Here is a 19,459-nt window from a genome sequence, read left to right on the forward strand (position 1 = left end):
AAGGGATTTATATTGATGAAAACAAATTTATGATGCTTTGAGGAGACTGGAGAACACTAAGCATAAATTGCAATAGGTAACAAAGGTTCTAATGTAGTCATCGGATATTCAAATGTCTTGTATGATGGCTATTCCAGCCATCAGAGGAGGGACTGGAGCAGCAAAATTGTAATGTTTTATAATCTTTACTAATCTTATATTAATCCATGTGTTAAAGTGCTGCTATATGCGTAGTTTATACTATATTCATGTTTAGTCAAAAGTGCATTCTTAATGTTGGCCTAACTGCGAGAAGGCCTCGACTGCTCAAAAGTTCTTATCTGTTAAAAATAATGCTTATTTCAAAATGTGCTTTCACGTTTTCTTTCCCATTGCAGGAGCAAGAAAGCAAGCTTAGAAGAGGACCTTATTTTTATCTCCTGCACCATGCAATCCGAATCGATTATGCATTCGGTCTAGACTGATGATAAATCCAAGGTCGTGCACCTGTGTGCGCTTTTGTTTGATGATGGTAAAAAGGGGAGTTTTACTTATTGCAAGAAGATGGCACAACCTGAGTGGTCACAGCTCGGAAAAGTTTATGGGAAGATGTTCTGAGGAGAATGCAGTGTATTTAACTGTGTGTTTTAGAGTAGCTTAGGATATCCTGTTCTGACTTTGCTGAGGGAAGGCCTTTTCCAAACTCTACTAATTTCCCATATTCCTAGTTTTTGAGCAATAGGGTTGAACTCCTATGCTTCTTTTGCCCTGAAACTTTATTTGGTTCCCCAAAAAGGCTGACAGCTTCTACTTAGGATTTCCCATTTTGTACTTAGATAATGTATTTAGATTGGGGAAATTTCTTGATGGAACTAATACTTTGTCAGCTTTGAAATTTGTACTCTTTAGGGGCCATATGTATCAAGCTAATTAGCATTCGCATAGGCCGAAATTCTGCAAATTTCGGCCATTGCGAATGCTAATTTGATAAATGGTATGTATCAAACATTTTTGCCACAAAATAAGGAATCGCAAAATTTGCTATTCCTTATTTTGCGATTGCACTTAAGGAATCGCAAATTTTGCGATTCCTTAAATGCAATGTATCAAAGAAAAAATATGCAAAAAATGCCCATAAGGATTCGCAAATTACCACCAACTTCTAGTTGGTGGTAAGTTGCGAATTCTTTTAAAAAAGCTTTTTAAAAAAAAAACAAAGGTGCCATATGACGCTCATACATGCCCTTAAGGCATGTATGTGCGCCATATGCCCCCACATGTCATTTTCAGGGGTGCAGCAGGGTGTTCTTGAGACACTCCTGCACCCTAGAAAAAATTCCTAATTTGCGATTAGCAAATTGCTAATCGCAAATTCCCCCTTCATTCCTATGGGCCTCCTGGCCCATAGAAATGAATGGGTAATTTGCGATTAGCAATTTGCTAATAGCAAATTAGGAATGGTAAGGAATCGCTATAAAAAAGAGATTTTGTACATACATACCGTTTTGCAAATTCTAAATAGCAATTCCTTAAAAATCGCTATTTAGAATTCGCAAAACGGAACTATGATACATATGGCCCTAGATGATTTATATTTCCATATGACTCATATTACTCTGTTGAATTGATTATATTGAATGTTAAATGATTTACTGAATGAATATAGCCTGTAACTTTGAATAATTTGCTAATAAACCTTTATGGTGTGTACATCATCCTCTCTGTCGTTCTTGTGCTAACAAATGGGTTTCACTGTAATTTGAAATTGTTGATTGATGTTAATTCCCAGAATACACATTCAGCTGATATCTAAAGGTCCATATAGCCAGTGACACAATCTGTTTGACAACTACATTTGTACCCAGAGGTATTAAAACATTTCTCTGTATTACCAACAAAGATTGTTGTATTGGGCACTCCCAACTCTAAGGTCAGACCCTTTTCCTACACAGTGGTCCTGATCTATTTAGCTATTCTAGCTACACATAATCAACTGCAAGTTTCCCATGCTGTAATACTTCTGGCTTGTTATTCCCTCCACAGGCCTGATCTTGGTTGGTGTGCAAATATTAAGTCAGGAATACACTACAGTTTGCATCTGATTCTGTATTACAATCCTGGTGCAAATGTTGCCTCCCACCGGTTTTTGCCAGATGTTTTTTGCCAGGGCATGCCTGGTGCATATTGCTCAGTGAAGCAAACATTTTCTGCTTGCCAACTTTGCAATGTTGAAATAACGTGAGCTTGTGACTTGTGATTCCCTATTCTGAGGTACATAAAGAAGAATGAGTTGCAAATTGTGCAACAGGGAACAGAAATATCAAAGGATTGTGTTGCAATGACATCAAGCAGGGTGATGCAAAAGCGTGATGCAAGAGCAACGACATCCTTAAGTCAGATTTACCAAGCCACGCAAGGCCACCGTGCATGGCCCTGTGTAGCTTGGTAAATCTGGAGTAAAGCAAGCAAGCGCATGTCACTGCCTTGCGTTGCTCTGAGGCAGGAAGGCGTTACATGAGTGGACAATGGGCGCATCCCCAGATTTACCTAGACAAGTAAACCTGGGAATGTAACAAAATTGTACAACTTTCCAATAGGAGTGCAACGAGAAGAAGCATGTGCGCAGAAGTGCCCAGTAATTGCAGGTTGGCACAGTAATTCCCCATCTCATCTTAAACGGTAATTATATGGTACAGGCAGGGTGTTACTGCATAGTACTAGTATTTACAGACACAGAATTTGCTCCAAGAAAGTACTGTGCAACTAGCTATCAGGTTCAAAGTGTAGAACTGAGCACTGGAGTGTAGCACACACCATAAAATTAATACATTTCAATGGTTTTGGAATAGATTTTGGGGCATTGTGAGAAGGATTCATCCGGCATAGTCAAATTTGGCTAAATGTGACTAATTTGCCTGTCTGACAGAGAAGAACGCCCAAACTGTGAAAGTACAAAAACAAGTCTTAACTCAGATGTTTGAACTGAGATTTATGTTGTGGTTATGGTCATAGTTATTTATGAACTCTGTGCTAAACCTTCACACCAGGTTATTTCAGATGAAAGGAGTCCCTTGCTCTTATAAACTGTATCCTAATACATGCTTCAGGCAGACATTTGTACTTTCAGGATTTCCTTTTTGGACCTCAATCATCAGTGCCTCCCTGTCTTTACTGGCCCCTGATAAAACACCTGCAAGTTACATGAGTGGAGAGTGGGCGCATTCCCAAATTTACCTAGACAAGTTACCATGGGAATGCATCAAAATTGTACGAATACAATAGGAGTGCAACGAGAAGAAACATTTTTGTTTCTCCCCGTTTTTCATTTTTCTAAGTGTTCTGCATTCTGCAGCACACTTAGAAAGTGTTAAATACCTCAAAGGATTGTTTTTCTGGCGAAGGGTGTCGCTTCCTGTACAAAAACAATCCTGCCTCCAAAAGAGGCCCCCAAGCACCATGGCATAAGGGCCCCTGCTTTGGCTCTAGTCAGCAGGAAACAACCTTTACAACGCAGTCCTTACATTGCACTACCTTTACATAGCATGTCATTACAACGCAGCCATTACATTGCATGTCACTACAACGCATGTCATTACAACGCATGTCACTACAACGCAGGCATTACAACGCAAGTCATTACAATGCATATCATTACAACGCATAGTACACTTACCCTACTGTTGCACTCACTGGAGTTAGAATAGTAATTTTTACCCCTACACTATCCAGCACTTACCCTCCTGTTGCACTCACTGGAGTTAGAATAGTAATTTTTACCCCTACACTATCCAACACTTACCTTAAATGCGATATGATGGTATGCATTGTAATGGTATGCGTTGTAAACGTATAATGCGATGAAATGGAATGTGTTGTAAAGGTAGTTTCTGAAAATGCGATGTAATGGCATGCACTTTAAAAGAATGCATTGTAAAGGATGTTGCGATGTAAAAACTGTGTTGTAAAGGCATGCATTGTAAATGTATGCGTTGTACCGTCAGACATTCCTAGTCAGCACATAGTGCGCCAGAGCAGTGAGAAAGCAGGAATGCGCCATATAATAGTAAATACAGCATATTTCTGCTCAATCTATTTGACGAACATGCAGCAAGTTGACTTGCTGCATTGCTTTGCATCGAATCGTGGTAAATCCGGCCCTTGGTAAAAATCAAATGCTGCGGAGTTGGTACCTGCCAGGTGTACGAATTGCACCAGGGAATCCATAAAATAAAGACCCCTCCTGGAAATGGGATAGCGTTTTCTGCATAGAATGTCTGCTCCATTTGGGTTCATGTTGCGTACTCGGAGGCTGCTTGCAACTGTATACACAATTCTTCATGGATAGCAGCCGCGGCCGCTGGTGGGAGTACCGGTCGGGCGGTGACGTGGGGACGGGGAGGGGCAGGGTGGGGGGTAGTAATGTATGGATTACGGACTTTAAAAGGTAAGTAAACATAAAAATAAATAAAACGAATTTCTTTACACACACTGCATCACCAAATGCGATGCAGTGTGTGCGACGAAATTCGTTTTATTTATTTTTATGTTTACTTACCTTTTAAAGTCCGGAATCCATACATTACTACCCCCCACCCTGCCCCTCCCTCTCCCCACATCAACGCCCGGCCGGTACTCCCACTACCGGCCGCGGCTGATGGATAGGACTACTGCATAAATTAACTTTCACATTTCCTACTCTCCAATTATCTGCAAATCTTGACTTCTCCAACTTTGTGCATTATATGCCATCCTGCCCTCACTCAAGTTGTTTCCCTAATTAACACTACGACCTCGGCTGTTTGGGATTACTGCTGGCGCTGATTCCAGGCTCTCAGTTAAGGCCTGTTTACCAATTTCCTCTGTAAACCTCACCGCATAATTTGCTGCATGAATAGGATAACTGTTCATACACTGAGTCTGTTTTTCATTCCTTCGATTTGTTGCTATGGAGAATTTGTTCTTGCCTTGTTGCCTTGACTATATTGCAAGATTTTTTCATCCTTTGCTGCTGTGTGTATGTTCATCAGGGGTCAGTTCTTTCGCTGCATTCTGACGTTGTATTCTGAATTAGAGCTACAGTTGTCTGTGGCAGTTCATTAACCAGCAACGTACCACACTCTTTTGCATATCATGTAACTTCTGGAGGTAAGAGTTTTACCTTCCTCTTGCTATTTCACTTCGGTTTGAATAATCAAGTTGGTATTGCTCCTTCCTGGGTCGCAGAACATACCTGCTAAATGCTATCAGTCAGCTGTTCTCAGACTGTGGTTATCTAGTAACTGTGGGGAAGGTTTACAAAGATTTGAAGCATTGTTTGCGTCTGCATTCTGCAGCACGCAAAGAAAGCGAAAAATGCCATCAATGTTTCTGTGCAAGAAGGTGTCCCTTCCTGCACAAAAACAATCATCCCCGTAGCACAGGCACCCTTGTAACATGACGCAAGGGAGCCTGCATTCGACATGGGGGCCAATTGTGCACCAGTTCAGGTGAAAGTGTACGGGTGTGTTATATTGTTGTTAATATGACGCATCCCTGTGCTCTTACAATGACGCAACTCGGCACAGAAAAATGGCTTGTGGTGCTGCGCTGCATCGTTTTTTTGTAAATGAGGCCCATAGGGGCTTATTTGCAAGCCCTTTGCGCCGCCAGTGCGTTACTTTTTCCCAAATTAAAAGTGCAACACCCACGGCTTGTAAATAAGCCTTATATAAATCTGCCCCACTATGCGTTAATAACGCATCTTCATCAAGCTGCCCAAAGTCTGATGCATTTACTACCAATGAGACAAAAGGTGCAACACAACTGAGCATAGTATAATAAATGCAAAACACCAGAAAAATATAACATTGCTCACTGCATAGAACACTCAGCGTCATCAAGTTTAATACAGCAGTCGTGTCACATGCTCACGTTCTTCTTAAAATGAATTCTATGGAACTAATTAAAAGTCATTGCGTAGAAAAGGGTGTTGACCATTAGAGAGATAGCCAATCAGAAATTCACAATCTTGATTGGTTGCTCAAATAGACCGTAAACCACCAACAGGGCTATAAACCAGAATGAAAGAAATATACTCGTTAGAGTTTACTTTGTGCATTGCCTTCGAGCCACCTCTAGATGGAGCTCTTTCAGACAAGGTGGAGAAAGCACTGTGCGTGATCAGGGTCTGGTCCAGAAGTCCCTGCATGCTGCACACTTCCTTCGTGTAAGATTCATCTGGAACTGTTTTGCTCGACACAGCCAGATGACATCGCTGATGAAGATGTGGTGAATCTGAGCATGCACAGCAGATAGAGTAAATATATTTTAAGTAAACATCTTCTATTAGAGGGCAGCTGATCGTGAAGGGAAGGGTGGGGGGAAGGATGGTGGCACAGTCTTGGACAATGGCAGGGCCGGACTGGGAACCAAAACCGACCTTGGCAAAGTGCTCGCCCGGTCTACCCCCCCCAGACCCCCCCCCCCGGGGTAAGTTGGGGGTGAGACCGAGCTCTTTGCTGGGGCCGGTTTTCGCCCGATTTTGTTACAGGGCCGATTTTGCAGCTATGCTGCCAAAACGGCCCTGTAACAAAAACGGCCCCTAGGGGCCCAAAATCGGCCCCCACCCTTGCGGCGCACCGGAGGATTGCCCAGGGCCCACAAAGGCCAGTCCGGGCCTGGACACTGGAAGTCAGTGGTTAGGGGTCGTGGCATCAAGCTGATCATGCAGGGTGAGTAGGAGGGGCAAAGGCAGGACAATGCACCATGCAAGAGTGAACATGGAGTGATCTAACCCATTTGCCTGGTGGGTAAGAGTGTACGACACCGTCTTGGTCACGTACTGGACACCCCTCACAGAGATGTCAGTCAGCTGCTAGGCGCACAGCAGACAAGGGAGGATGGGAGAGAGCAGCAGTGGCAACACAACAGAGAAAGGAGGCGGGGGGGGGCCCTGACTCAGAAAATGAAGGACAAAGGGGAGGGAACCACACAGGGCAGGCTCTGCAGGGCAGGCAGGAGTGACATAGGCTGTTCAATGAACCATGGAGGGCAGAAGAGAGAGGGCAGAGGCAGGTACAACGAAGGGGATAAGGGGCAGAGGCAGCAAGCTGACCACAGAGGGCAGGAGGTGGGGGCATGGGCACAAAGTAGGAGAACAGATGTCAAGCAGCAGGGGAGCAGGGGCAGCAAGCTGACCGAAGAGCGATGGCTGTGGTGGGTTAGCTACCAGCAAGGTGTGGGCCTGTGCCAACCCCCTAATTGTGAAATACAAAAGGCTGTGTGCAGTGAAAGTGTTGGCTGAATATTGTTTTTAAATCCTAGAAATCTACTGCTCTGTTCTGGTAGGAATTAATATGATTCATGTATGTACACAAATCCTTCTTCCTAAAGTTGCCTTCTCTTTGCTACATTAACATTTGACACACATCTTGGGTTTGTGACGCTTGGATTGGTTTCGCAGAAACACCAACCTTCCAGACACAGAACACTTCAAAACTCTATCACATTGCATTGGCATTTGGTGCAAGGCCTCTCACGTGCGTAATACAGATGTGTTTTATTATTACATCCATATGGTGACACAGCTATCTGTAGAACACAAACAATGACTACCCGATTATGAGGCAAGGATGCCATTTTCTATGTATAGCCTTTTGTTTCCTAACATAAACAGAGGGGACACTTCTGCTGATCTCAAGGGGTCCCTCCATGCTGAAGCTTTCGCCTAGCAGCTGACTGACATCTCTGTGGGGGTTTGCAGTACCTGACCAAGACGGTGTGGTACACTCTTACCCACCAGGCAAATGGGATAGATCATCCAGAGAGGGGTTTTCTATGCAAACCATGGGCCTTATTTATGAAGGCCTTGCGCCACTGATGCGTCATTTTTTCCCATCTTAAAAGTGACGCACCGGCGGCGCAAGGCCTTCTTAAATAAGGCCCCATATATTCACACCATAGATTTATAGGTTAGGGTTAGCATCATAGGGACACGCTCAGTTGTTACAATCTCTTATATGTATGCATATACAATCTGTCTCACCAAATGGTGGAGCTCTTTGTTTTATTTTCTGTGTTGACACTCACTGTAACTTTTATCTGCTTCTGTCTATTAATCATCGCAGCCCATTATATTTTATACAAGAATCCCTCTGGTTTAATAAATATTGAAAATACCCCTCTGTGTATTCTTTATATATTTCTCTGACCAAAAGAGAGCAAGAATTACTGAGCGAAAGTATGAAATCTGTCAACACGGTTCCTAAGGGAACAGAGTTGCCGTGTTCAGTGGTTACCAGAACTGTTTGCTCCCTGTTTAGGTATGGGGAGCTAACAGTGGTACTGCGAGCCAGCTAGTCCAAGGGACAACATATCCTACGGGGGTGCATGGAATCAGTCTGGCACCCTCCTAAGTTTATTTCATCCACAAACGCACAGTTACTGCTGATTGGTGGAAACTACACAACACTGTTGCCAAAATGTGTGACAAAAACTTAAGCTTATGTTTACAATACATTGTACACCTGTGGATTTCTTTGCACATGCTGACATTAAAGAGTTCAAGTATGGAGGTAAACATAGGAGATATGCACACGTAAGGAGAAATGACTGATGGCGGCAATCCAGTGGTTCAAGGAAACAGGGATGGCGCTTACATTCAAACGTTACTAATGCCTTGCAAATGTGCAAGTAACGGATATAAGCTTCTGCTCAAAATTAGGTAACATTTAGTGACTGATAGTAGGCTTGTTGATTTAGGGTTGATGGGATAGCACAAGGGTGTTTAATGTTTATGAAAATGAGGAACTTGAAACGGCAGAGCTCGAGTACCACATTAATTTATTGGGAATTGTTAGAGCATCATAAGGTACATGCGCAAGATTAGATGTAGATTTACATGTGACTATATCTGATAATAGGTCCAAAACACTAATTTTGTATTTCTGTAATTATTGACTTTCAGTTACCTCTGATGAAGGGCTGAAGATCAGGCCCGAAATGCATTGGGTTTTTTGTATAAAGAAACGCTTCTCTGAACCTTTGTTGTATTTGGATCATATTTCTGAAGAGACCTGGATGGGCACACGATAATACGAGAAGTTTCCTAAATACATTATGACATATATGTGGATGAGCCAAAAGGGGAAGAAGAATGTATGGAATACATAGATGGAATCGGATTAATAATGGACAACAGTTAAATGGTGATGGATGGTTGGATACGGCTTCCAGAATATGCTGTGCATCTGGGAGTGGAGCGTTATCCACACGCTCCCCACATGTGTGGACATCAAAGAGTTGTCATGTGACAGGAACAAACTACTGGTCCATATGCCCTTCTGCCCCTTGCCCAACTACATGGATGTTGGGGCGTGGCCATGCAAGCGTCCAAGATGGCCGCTTGTGCTTGAAGCTCCGTCGGCCGGACTCGCCATTCACTCCTTATCTACATGAAGAACCGCAGTTAATGTAGCGGAAAGCCCACCGCTGATCTTGTGATGCGAGGCGGATCCAGCCACATCTCCCTGAGGCCGCCACGATGTTTTAAACCGGCGTTCCCAACTGCTGTGCAGGACCACGCCGAGAGCCGGAGCTGCAGCCGGTGGTCTGCGGACCGTGTGAGAACTGCGGAGACTGAGCTGCGAGGTGAGTTGGGCCACCGGTCGGCTCCAAAGGTAGGTACCGCTTTCCCCGTGGTTGCGAGGCTGGCTCCCCCTGTCCCCCCTATGGTGAGCATTTGTCCGGTCTATGGGCGCGTCATGACTAGGGCACGACCCGCCACTTACGGCTTTGCCGGGAGACGACATCGGGGACAGGGCCTTCCAATCTCCCTGTTAGACCTGGCATCATTGGCATGAGTCTCTCCTCCATTTTTTCTGTTTGCCTCCTCTGTTTACGATGTTTTTGCTGGTAAATGCTTTGGGCACTGTGCCACTGCTGATCGGTGCCACAGTGCAAGTGCTCCCTATGTGAAATTGCTGTATTGATTGAATTCCATGTTTGGCTTATTTGGTTTACTACTCAAGAAGTGGGTCTAGAGGTGCTCTAGAACCATCCCTTCGCAGGCACTCATATAGTTGTCTCCGTTTGTAAGAAGACTTCCACTCTGAAGTTCAGTATATTGAATGTCATTGAAATTAAACATTTAATGGATGAATTGAACTTCAGAGTGGAAGTCTTCTTACAAACGGAGACAACTATATGAGTGCCTGCGAAGGGATGGTTCTAGAGCACCTCTAGACCCACTTCTTGAGTTGTACATTGAACGTCGTTGGACCCTCGACGTTACCTTCTGGTGCACCGACAAACTTGACAAACAAAGAATTAATAACAATTAGAAATAGCAGTGCATTTATCCCGCTAATCAATTTATTTGGTTTACTGTCAGTCCCTAGTAGAGTGCATCAGGAGTGCCAGGGCTTGTAAATACAAATGCTGCTAGTGGGCCTGCAGCACGTGTTGTGCCACCCACAAGAGCGGCCTAGTAAAAGTATGTCTGAAGGTCTACCATTGCTAGACCACGTGCAGTCTGGTACTGTCACGCAGACTGCGCAAGTACACCTACTTGCCAGTCCCTAAACCTTCCCTTAACTTCATGTTAGTCACCCCTATGGTAGGCCCAAGGGCAGGGTGCATTGTAAGCATAAGGTAGGACAAGCCTGACAAGGTTGGCATGTCCTAATAGTGAATTACAGCCATATTCGTTTTTCACTATTGTAGGGTTACCTGCTCTCCATCAGTTAGAATGGGCTGCCAGGATTATTAATGCTATAATCCTAGCGGGCTCGGGGAGCATGGTGCAATGTCGAGTTTGGTATCCCTGAACTCAGGGTTTAATAACGCATCCGTTTGTGTGGATGGTTTTTGGACTCTGTGTTTGAAAATAGCACTTTTAGAAAGTAGCTATTTTCTTGTCTAACTGTCTACCGGTCTCTGCTGGTTCTGGTGTGCGTGTGACAGGAGCTGGGTGGCTCCAGAGGTCTGAATGAGTCAGTGTGGGATGAGTGGGGCATTTGCATTGAGAGTAGGGGAAGAGTAGCTCCTGATAGCCTGCCCTGCCTGATACAATGCTGGCTCCGCCCCCCTGCCGGGCGGCTGATGACTCTGTGCCTGCCTGGGACTTTCCTGGCCCACCTCCTGCCGGGCAACTGATGGCCCTGCCCCTGCCAGTGACAATGCTGGCTCCGCTCCTGCTGGGCGGCTGAAGACTCTGCCCTGCACAGTGAATAGGCCAGGTGCTTCGGCCTGGCAACACCCACAACAAACCCAAGATGGGGGGAAATTCCCCTGAACGGACAAAGGGATCAAAGCCAAAAAGGGGTATAAGAGAAGGACCCCTGAACCAAGAATTTAGATCACTTCTGACAAGGAAACCTGAACCAAGGACAAGAAGCCTGCTGATCCAAGGACTGCCTACCCCTTCTGCCAGAGTGCTGTTTGTTGGGGGAATCCTGCAGTTGCTTCTTTATTTTTGCCAAGGAACCAGGAGAGAGGAACTGAGTGTGTACTCTCAAACTTTGCTCAAGAAAATCTCCAAGGGCTGGAAGAAGTGCCAGTCTCCTGTTGAAGTCACAGGGCTAAAGGACTTCATCTATTTGCTAAAAGTGCTTGTTGCTGGAACCTGAAATCCAGCACCTCTGAAGAATCCAGCAATCTCGACGCCGACGGACGCCGCCGAATCCAGCTCGACATCGTGAGTAACGGCTCCAGTGTCCCGCACCTTCGACGCCGGCCGCCGGGCCCGATCGACGCCAGCAACAACGCCAGTGAGTAGTGAGTTCAGCTCCAGCTCCAAGTGACCTCGTGTCTGGACCGCTGCTGATCGCATCGACTTCGAGCCCTCTCGACGCCGTGAGCGCTGCTCACTCTTGCAACATCGACGACGCCGTATCCTGCTTCACCTCGTGAGCGCTGCTCCTGCCTGACTTCGGTCGACGCCGCTGCAGATCGCCCCGACTCCGAGGCCCGATCGACGCCGAAGACGCGACGCCGGACATCTCGACGCCGCTGATCCTCGAGTGCTTCACTTTTCCAAGGTACTGTGTTGTTGGGGTCTGTGCGACTCAGGGCTCGACGTAGCGCTCCTCGCGGTCGACGCCGAACTTTTGGATTAACTTTGCCTCGACGTCGTGTGACTCCCGTGTGGGTTACATTGTTGCCAAGAACTTTGATTTAAAGAAGAAGAGTTGCTTTTGATACTAAAGACTTTGTGCTAAGAAGAAACTACGCTTGAACTATTATTTTTCCTTCCAAGAGTATTTATTAAGATTGTGGTATATTTTTGTCGTTATTTGGTCTTGTGCTAAGCCCTATATAAAAATCCTTATTTTTATAATACTACCGTGTTGTGTCCATTTGTAGTGTATTCACTTTATTACTGTATGTGGTCATCAATGCTTAACGCACTGCCTCTGAGATAAGCCTGTCTGCTTTGCCAAGCTACCAAGGGGGTGAGCAGGGGTTATCTAAGTGTGTGATCCCCTTGCTCTGACTAGAAAAGGTGTGTCCCTATTTGTCAGAAGTGTATACCTCTGCCAACTAGAGACAGCCGCTTCTAACACTCCCAGATACCCGGGAGGTGCAGCGGGTGTGCGGGGGTGGCCCTTTCGGCTCCGCGTTCGGGGCAGTGACAACTGCTGGGCCGGCTGTGTGGTGCCTGCTCCCTCCTCTCCTTCTCAGGCCCGATAGGCTTGACATGGCTGGTTGCAGGGTGGTGCCTGCGGAGGGAGCACCGGGATCCCATCTGCTGCTGCAGTCGGCATTGAGGAGATAAAAAACGCTGTGTCGCCTTGTGCCTTGCTAATTGGAGACCGGTTAGAGGGGCTGCTTCTGTTTCACCCTTTTGATATGGGCTGCACTCAGCTATAGTCACTTCGCAAACTACCCTGGGACAGTTCACCATTCAAGTGCTGCCATTCACCCTCCATTGTGGCTTCAGACAACAGGCTCTTCTCAGAGGACACGAGTGGCTCATTTCCACGGTGCCGCAGATCTTCAGGTCACCCCACGTCTCGCACGATGTTCACATGCCTTTGCAAAAGCAACTGACCTGGGAGTCGCCGACCCCGCAGGAGCCATCCCCCTCACTGTTTCGCTCCTGGCCCTGGTTGGTTTGGGGGATGAACGCGCTGTGACACTTAGGGCCCAAGAGCTTTTTGATCACGTTTAGCGGGCTCATACTGCAGCTTACCAGTGACTGATTCTGCCCCGCATCTGCCTCTGGGCGGTACTGCGTGGCCTGCATGCTGTGATCACTGCCCTTTCTCCATATACGACTACGCAGCGCAGTGGGGTCCGTTGGCCCAACCTGGGCCCCTGCTCGCACGCCAGCTCCGCCTGTCCTCCCCTGGCAGCGCCCCTTCACTACCCTGCAGCATGGGCCGTAAAGATCCCAAGCAAGGACATTACCCTTTGGAAAAGTTGCAGACAACGCAACCGACGACACCTCTGATATGGCGGACGAAGCCCAAGGAGACAAGGATGCGGAGGACCTTCATTCACTGTCTGCTGCTATGCTCCAGGAAATCAGAGCAGGATTTCTGGCCCTGGAGGGCAGGTTTGACGCACTGGATAAAATCCAGGCAGACATGGGTGCTAAGGTTCAGGCACATGACCGACGGTTGGACGTGGAGGAGACTAGGATATCAGATATGGAGGATGGTGCGGCACAATCCCAGAAGCGAGTGGAATGAATCTTGAAGGAGGTGGAGATTAAGAACGAGGACCTGGAAGCGCGCAGTCGGCGCAACAACATGCGCAATCTAGGCGTCCCGGAAATTGCCGCGGTTGGCCGCATGGATTTCTTCATTGAACAGTTACTATCTGATCTATTTAGCAGGGAGTCCTTCACTCGGGGGTTTGTTGTAGAACGCGCCCACAGTTCGTTGGGCACCCGCCCCTTTCCTGGTCTGCCTCCGAGACCCATCCTTGCAAGAGTTATGAACTTCAGGGATCGAGACTCCATTTTGCCTGTCGCCCATGAACGTGGTGAAGTGCAGTGGCAAGGTTCTAAACTATCCTTCACTCTGATGGTATGGGAGGCGAAATTTAATGGGGTAAAGGCTGCCTTGAGAAATGCAGGCCTGTGGTATGGAATGCTATATTCGGCCAGGCTTAAGGTTGATGTGGGAGGACATTCTCGTTAATTTTACACTCCAAATGAAGAGCAGGAGTTCAAATTCAAATTCAAATTCGCGTTATTCGATTGTCATTTTGAGATAAAAAAAACATAAAAGCATGATACACAAGTATATATTATACATTTTGAACAGTCTATTTAAATTCATTTTTAGAAAAGTACAGAACACCTCATTTTATCAGTACTTCACATTTACCAGATAAAAATGTTTCTCTATATGAGACTCACTTCTTAAAAACAATTTATACAAATAAAACAGTATTTTAAAATTCAGAGTTGTTTCCTAAACTTAATTACTGCTTTTAAAAATAGTGCAATATTTCTAGGATAACATTCATTCTCCAATAGTTGCAGTGCAGGACAGGCAGGGCGACATTGCCTCAAACCCACCATTTTTAGAATTGGAAGGATCCACCTTTTCCTGTATTCCCTATAATATTTGCAAAATAAAACAATATGAATTTTCGATTGGGACGCAACACCATCACAAGGGCAAGCTACTAAATTTTTTGACCAATCATTTATTGTAGGGAACGATACTAGACGATAAAAGAATCTAGTCTAAAACGTATAAGTATGAATCTATCGTACCCAGTTCCAAAATAGGTCAGGTACTGTTTCATTTCAGTGGAAGAAAGGATCATCTGATTTAGCCGAACTGTTGGCTTATGGGCTTCACTGCCGTATCTAAGTTCTTCCAGGTGTGACACACATTGTTTATTAAAATCTTTCCTGGATTGTGGAAAATTTCAGGGTGTCCTAAGTCCATCATAAAATCTTTAATGTATTTCAGCCATCTAATAGCTAGGGCTTGGTCCAGTTTAAGGGAATCTTTTATGAGTCTTTGGTTAAATGTTGTTTTAGTTGAGGTCCAGATTTGATGCCACAATAAAACTGGCTGGACCCTTATGTTGTCCGTGATATATTGTAGCCCCATCTCTGTGTGACAGACGAAGGTTGAGGTCGAGCGAGGGACAGCCAATATATAGCGAATAAAAGCACTTCCACTTTCTGTATGTCCGATATGTTACAGTGTCCCCAGATCCCGTATAATTCTGTACTGACGCACTTGGCTTGGTAGATTTTGATCAATTCCAATGGTGGCCTTTTACCTAGTTACTGGGCACAATTTACAAGTGCTGTTGTGGTTCTCATGAATAACAGTTTTTTTGCTCTTATGGCCTTTTTCCAAGTGCCCTTAGTATCCACAAGGATACCTAATATGGGTACGTTTTTGTGTTTTCAAGTTTGGTATTTCCAATGAAGATAGATCTTTCTTTCCTGCTAGCCTTCCCACAACTCATTATGTAGGTTTTGATTTCCTTGGTCTCTCTTTGGCTGCCAATATGTGTTCTCTGTTTTCACTTGTGTTAATCTCCTTTCCTGTTCTGATTATGGGTGCAGACGTTGTGTGTTTTGAGAGGGGGGGGAGTGCTGATGATGGGCTGTGCTGGTTGGTTACTCTGCCACAAAAGAGGGATAGACAGCACTGGCTAATAAAACCAGTAGCACTAAGAGATCATTGTTTGCTGTTTCCGAAAATATGTTTGCAGACATCTTAAAGATTAGATTCGGTCTTTCTTTTTCCCCAGTTTAGAAAGTGCAACATTTCATGGACCTGTGAAAGCTACACAGTTGTGCAGCAGATGTGCTCATGCAGAATATTTAATTTTTGGTATGCTTGGTACATTTTGGAGTTGCATGCACACATCTATCCACCTTCAAAATTTACTTTTAGGGGATTAAACACTGCAGTGTTTTAAAGTTTATGGTTCAAGTAGGGGGCTGCAGACATGAGGCCGAGGCACTATGTAGAGATGCACGCCATCAGCATCTCCAAATCTGATGGTTAGTTTTATTTTCATATTGAAACTATGCACCCATTGTCAATATGTCACTATTTGGGTTGTTATGGGGATTAATGATCATATTATACTAGTAGCACAACATGGCTGTGCCAAGAGTGCTGTGTGTGTGAAAGAGAGACAGAGCAGGAACCAATAAGAGACATACAAAAATTGGGTTGCAATATTAGAGAGAGTATAGTATGCTTAAGTGTGTGTGTAAGCTATGTGTGAGAGCAGTGAGCATGTATGTGACTATATGTTAGAGTAAATCAATGTATTTGAGTGTGACCATATGCCAAGAGCATTTCAGAGAAAATGAAAGAAAGTGCATGTAAAAGAATAACACGCATTTGCAATGAAATAGGTCTTGCATTTGCGAGAGTAAGAGCTATTGGTGTTGTAAATGACAATGTTTTTTAAATTACAATGTTTTTTATCCATATTTTTTCATTTGTGGTGTAGTGGATGTATGTGGTGTGGACTGGAATTATGTGGGTTGTATGGGAATTGTTAGTTGTGGAATTGTGGTAGGTGGAAGTGTGTTTTGTGTAGTGCATTTGTGGAGTGGAATAATGTTGCATGATGAATAGAAAGGGGTGAGAGATTCAGAGAATAGATAGAAAGGAAGAATGAGATGAATAGGTCATTTGTGCAAAAAAAGTGGTTATTGAATTCGAGACAGAGGAACATAAACAGTTGTGAGATAAAGGGAAAGAAGGGTAGAGCAGGCCACAGACACATAAAGAGAGAGATTGCGTGTATGCACAAGATACACTAAGAAAAGGAGGAGAGCATTGGCTTGAGGGACGTAAACTTCGAAAAGGTACTGGAAAGAATCTGTTTGAAGACCTGAAGTTAACCACATAAGAGAGGTGGGAAGAGTGTGTGAGAGAGAGTACGAGATAGAGAGATTGAGGGATGAGTGGAAGGGGCACTTAGAAGGGGGGAGTGGTGGACCAGTGTACAGTGTGAGGAGGTACAGGAAGGTAATATGTGTGAGTAGGCAGTATAGAAAGTAGAGAGGTAGTGTGAGGGAGGGATGAGAGGGGGCACTGGTATTGTGAGAGGCGAGGGAGGTAGTGGTAATGTGAGAGGCGGATGAGAAGAGCAGTGAGTGTGTGGGGGAGGGATGACAAAGTTGGTAGAAGTGTAAAGGAGAGATGTGTTGTATTGGAATTATTTGTTGTAGAATTGTGTGGTGTGTATTAAATATTTTGGAATTATGTAGAGTGTGAATGTGTGTTATGGACTTAAATATGTGTAATGATATTGTGTGTTGTGGAGTGGTTTGTTGTGGAATTACTTTTTGTGGTGTGCTGTTAAATTCTGTGTCAAGTTCAAGTTCAAGTTCAGCATTTGTATAGCGCACTACTCACCCAGAGGGTCTCAAGGCGCTTGAGGGAGGGAGGTGTTTTACTTATCGAGTATCCAAGTTTTTAGTTGCTTTCTGGAGGAGAGGTGGTTCTGTGTAAGGCGGATGTGGGTGGGGAGAGAGTTCCAGGTCTTTGCCGCTAGGTAGGAGAAGGATCTTCCCCCCATGGTGGATCTGTGGATGCGCGGAATTGCGGCGAGGGCTTGATTGGATGATCGTAGTTGTCGGGGGGGGTGTAGAAGGATAGACACGTGTTGAGGCATTCGGGTCCTAGGTCGTAGAGTGCTTTGTGTGCGTGGGTGAGGAGACGGAACGTTATTCTCTTGTTGACAGGGAGCCAATGGAGGTCTTTCAGGTGGCTGGAAATGTGAGCTTGCCGGGGGATGTCCAATATGAGTCTGGCTGAGGCGTTTTGGATGCGTTGGAGTTTTTTTTTGTAGTTTGGCTGTGGTTCCGGCGTAAAGGGTGTTTCCGTAGTCCAGTCGGCTTGTGACCAGTGCGTGGGTGACCGTCTTTCTTGTTTCGGTGGGGATCCAACGGAAGATTTTTTTGAGCATTCGTAGGATGTTAAAGCAGTATGATGAGATGGCGTTGACTTGTCTGGTCATCGAGAGGGAGGAGTCCAGGATGAAGCCCAGGTTACGTGCGTGGTCCGTAGGTATGGGAGCGGTTCCGAGGGCCGGTGGCCACCATGAGTCATCCCAGGCAGAGGGGGATGGCCCTAAGATGAGGACTTCTGTTTTGTCCGAGTTTAGTTTTAAACGGCTGTTCTTCATTGATTCAGCTTCTTCTTTCATTCCTTCGTGTAAGTTGGTTTTGGCGGTGTTTGGGTCTTTGGTGAGGGAGAGGATCAGCTGGGTGTCGTCTGCGTAGGAGATGATGTTGAGGTTGTGTTTTAAGAAACAATGTCCTGATAGGTAAGGATGTGTAGGCAATTAATTATGCATGCATACAGCATTACTCACTAGGAAAGAAGGAGAAAAACTCAATAATTTCAAAAAAGATAGTTATTCATCTTGATATTCAAAGGTTCATGGTCGAAACATGTACAGTTAGAAACAGCACTGCATAGTTAAATTGGTGACAACCATATAGTACTTGGTGCTAGAAAGTGATTGTGGTGAGAGTGGCGACGCAAGTGGAGAAGTGAACAGCAAGAACGGCGCACTGTGACAGAGTGCAGGTTATTTACAGTGAGTGGCTCCAAAATAAGTTCTGTGTGAAGGGAAAGTCCATTAGTACGCCCAGATCCACTCTGAGACAGCACACCGATTCATTCAGGCGTCGTGCTGACACACCGGCGGATCCTAGACGGCCGCCTGCAGCATTGATTTCCTCAGCGCCCCATTGCAGACCTCGGATCACCTCCACCAGGCGAACCGGACTACCTATTAGGCTGCCCCTACCATTCCATGGGAACCTCTAACTACTAATGGACTTTCCCTTCACACAGAACCAAACACGCCCCAATTCAGACAACCAAGTCCTGATGACGATCCGAACTAAGATGGATCGAAACGCCGTCGACCTAACAGCTTAACCAACAGGCGTACTCCTCTCTTGTGGCTCAATCTCCAATTGATAAACCTTGTATATAGTTATATCACGTTGTCACTTATTTTGGAGCCACTCACTGTAAGTAACCTGCACTCTGTCACAGTGCGCCGTTCTTGCTGTTCACTTCTCCACTTGCGTCGCCACTCTCACCACAATCACTTCCTAGCACCAAGTACTATATGGTTGTCACCAATTTAACTATGCAGTGCTGTTTCTAACTGTACATGTTTCGACCATGAACCTTTGAATATAAAGATGAATAACTATCTTTTTTGAAATTATTGAGTTTTTCTCCTTCTTTCCTTGTGAGTAATGCTGTATGCATGCATAATTAATTGCCTACACATCCTTACCTATCAGGACATTGTTTCTTAATGCACCGTACTTACCCAGTCCTAAACTGGTCTATGGGTTATACTCCTGTAAGTTTTACGAGGTTGTGTTGGCGTGCGATGGGAGCGAGGGGACTCATGTATACGTTGAAGAGGGTGGGACTGAATGATGATCCTTGTGGTACTCCGCAGAAGACTTCGGTGGCCTCTGATTTGAAAGGGGGAGGCGGACTCTCTGGGTTCTTCCGGTGAG

At 45.2% G+C, this 19,459-nt stretch overlaps 1 protein-coding gene and 1 long non-coding RNA gene across 2 annotated transcripts in view; one reads left to right on the forward strand and one right to left on the reverse strand.

Moving 5' to 3' along the window:
* LOC144766700 (uncharacterized) overlaps window positions 1-1,652 on the forward strand; it is a 282,073-nt gene extending 280,421 nt beyond the window's left edge. Inside the window, exon 4 of the long non-coding RNA XR_013597885.1 lies at window positions 378-1,652. This is a non-coding gene — a long non-coding RNA (uncharacterized LOC144766700). The remainder of the gene's footprint in view (window positions 1-377) is intronic.
* Window positions 1-19,459, reverse strand: part of CCN5 (cellular communication network factor 5) — a 125,429-nt gene that overhangs the window by 54,343 nt on the left and 51,627 nt on the right. The gene's annotated exons all lie outside the window — the stretch shown is intronic.

This window comes from Lissotriton helveticus, chromosome 7, assembly GCF_964261635.1.
Source record: "Lissotriton helveticus chromosome 7, aLisHel1.1, whole genome shotgun sequence".
NCBI classification, from domain to species: domain Eukaryota; kingdom Metazoa; phylum Chordata; class Amphibia; order Caudata; family Salamandridae; genus Lissotriton; species Lissotriton helveticus.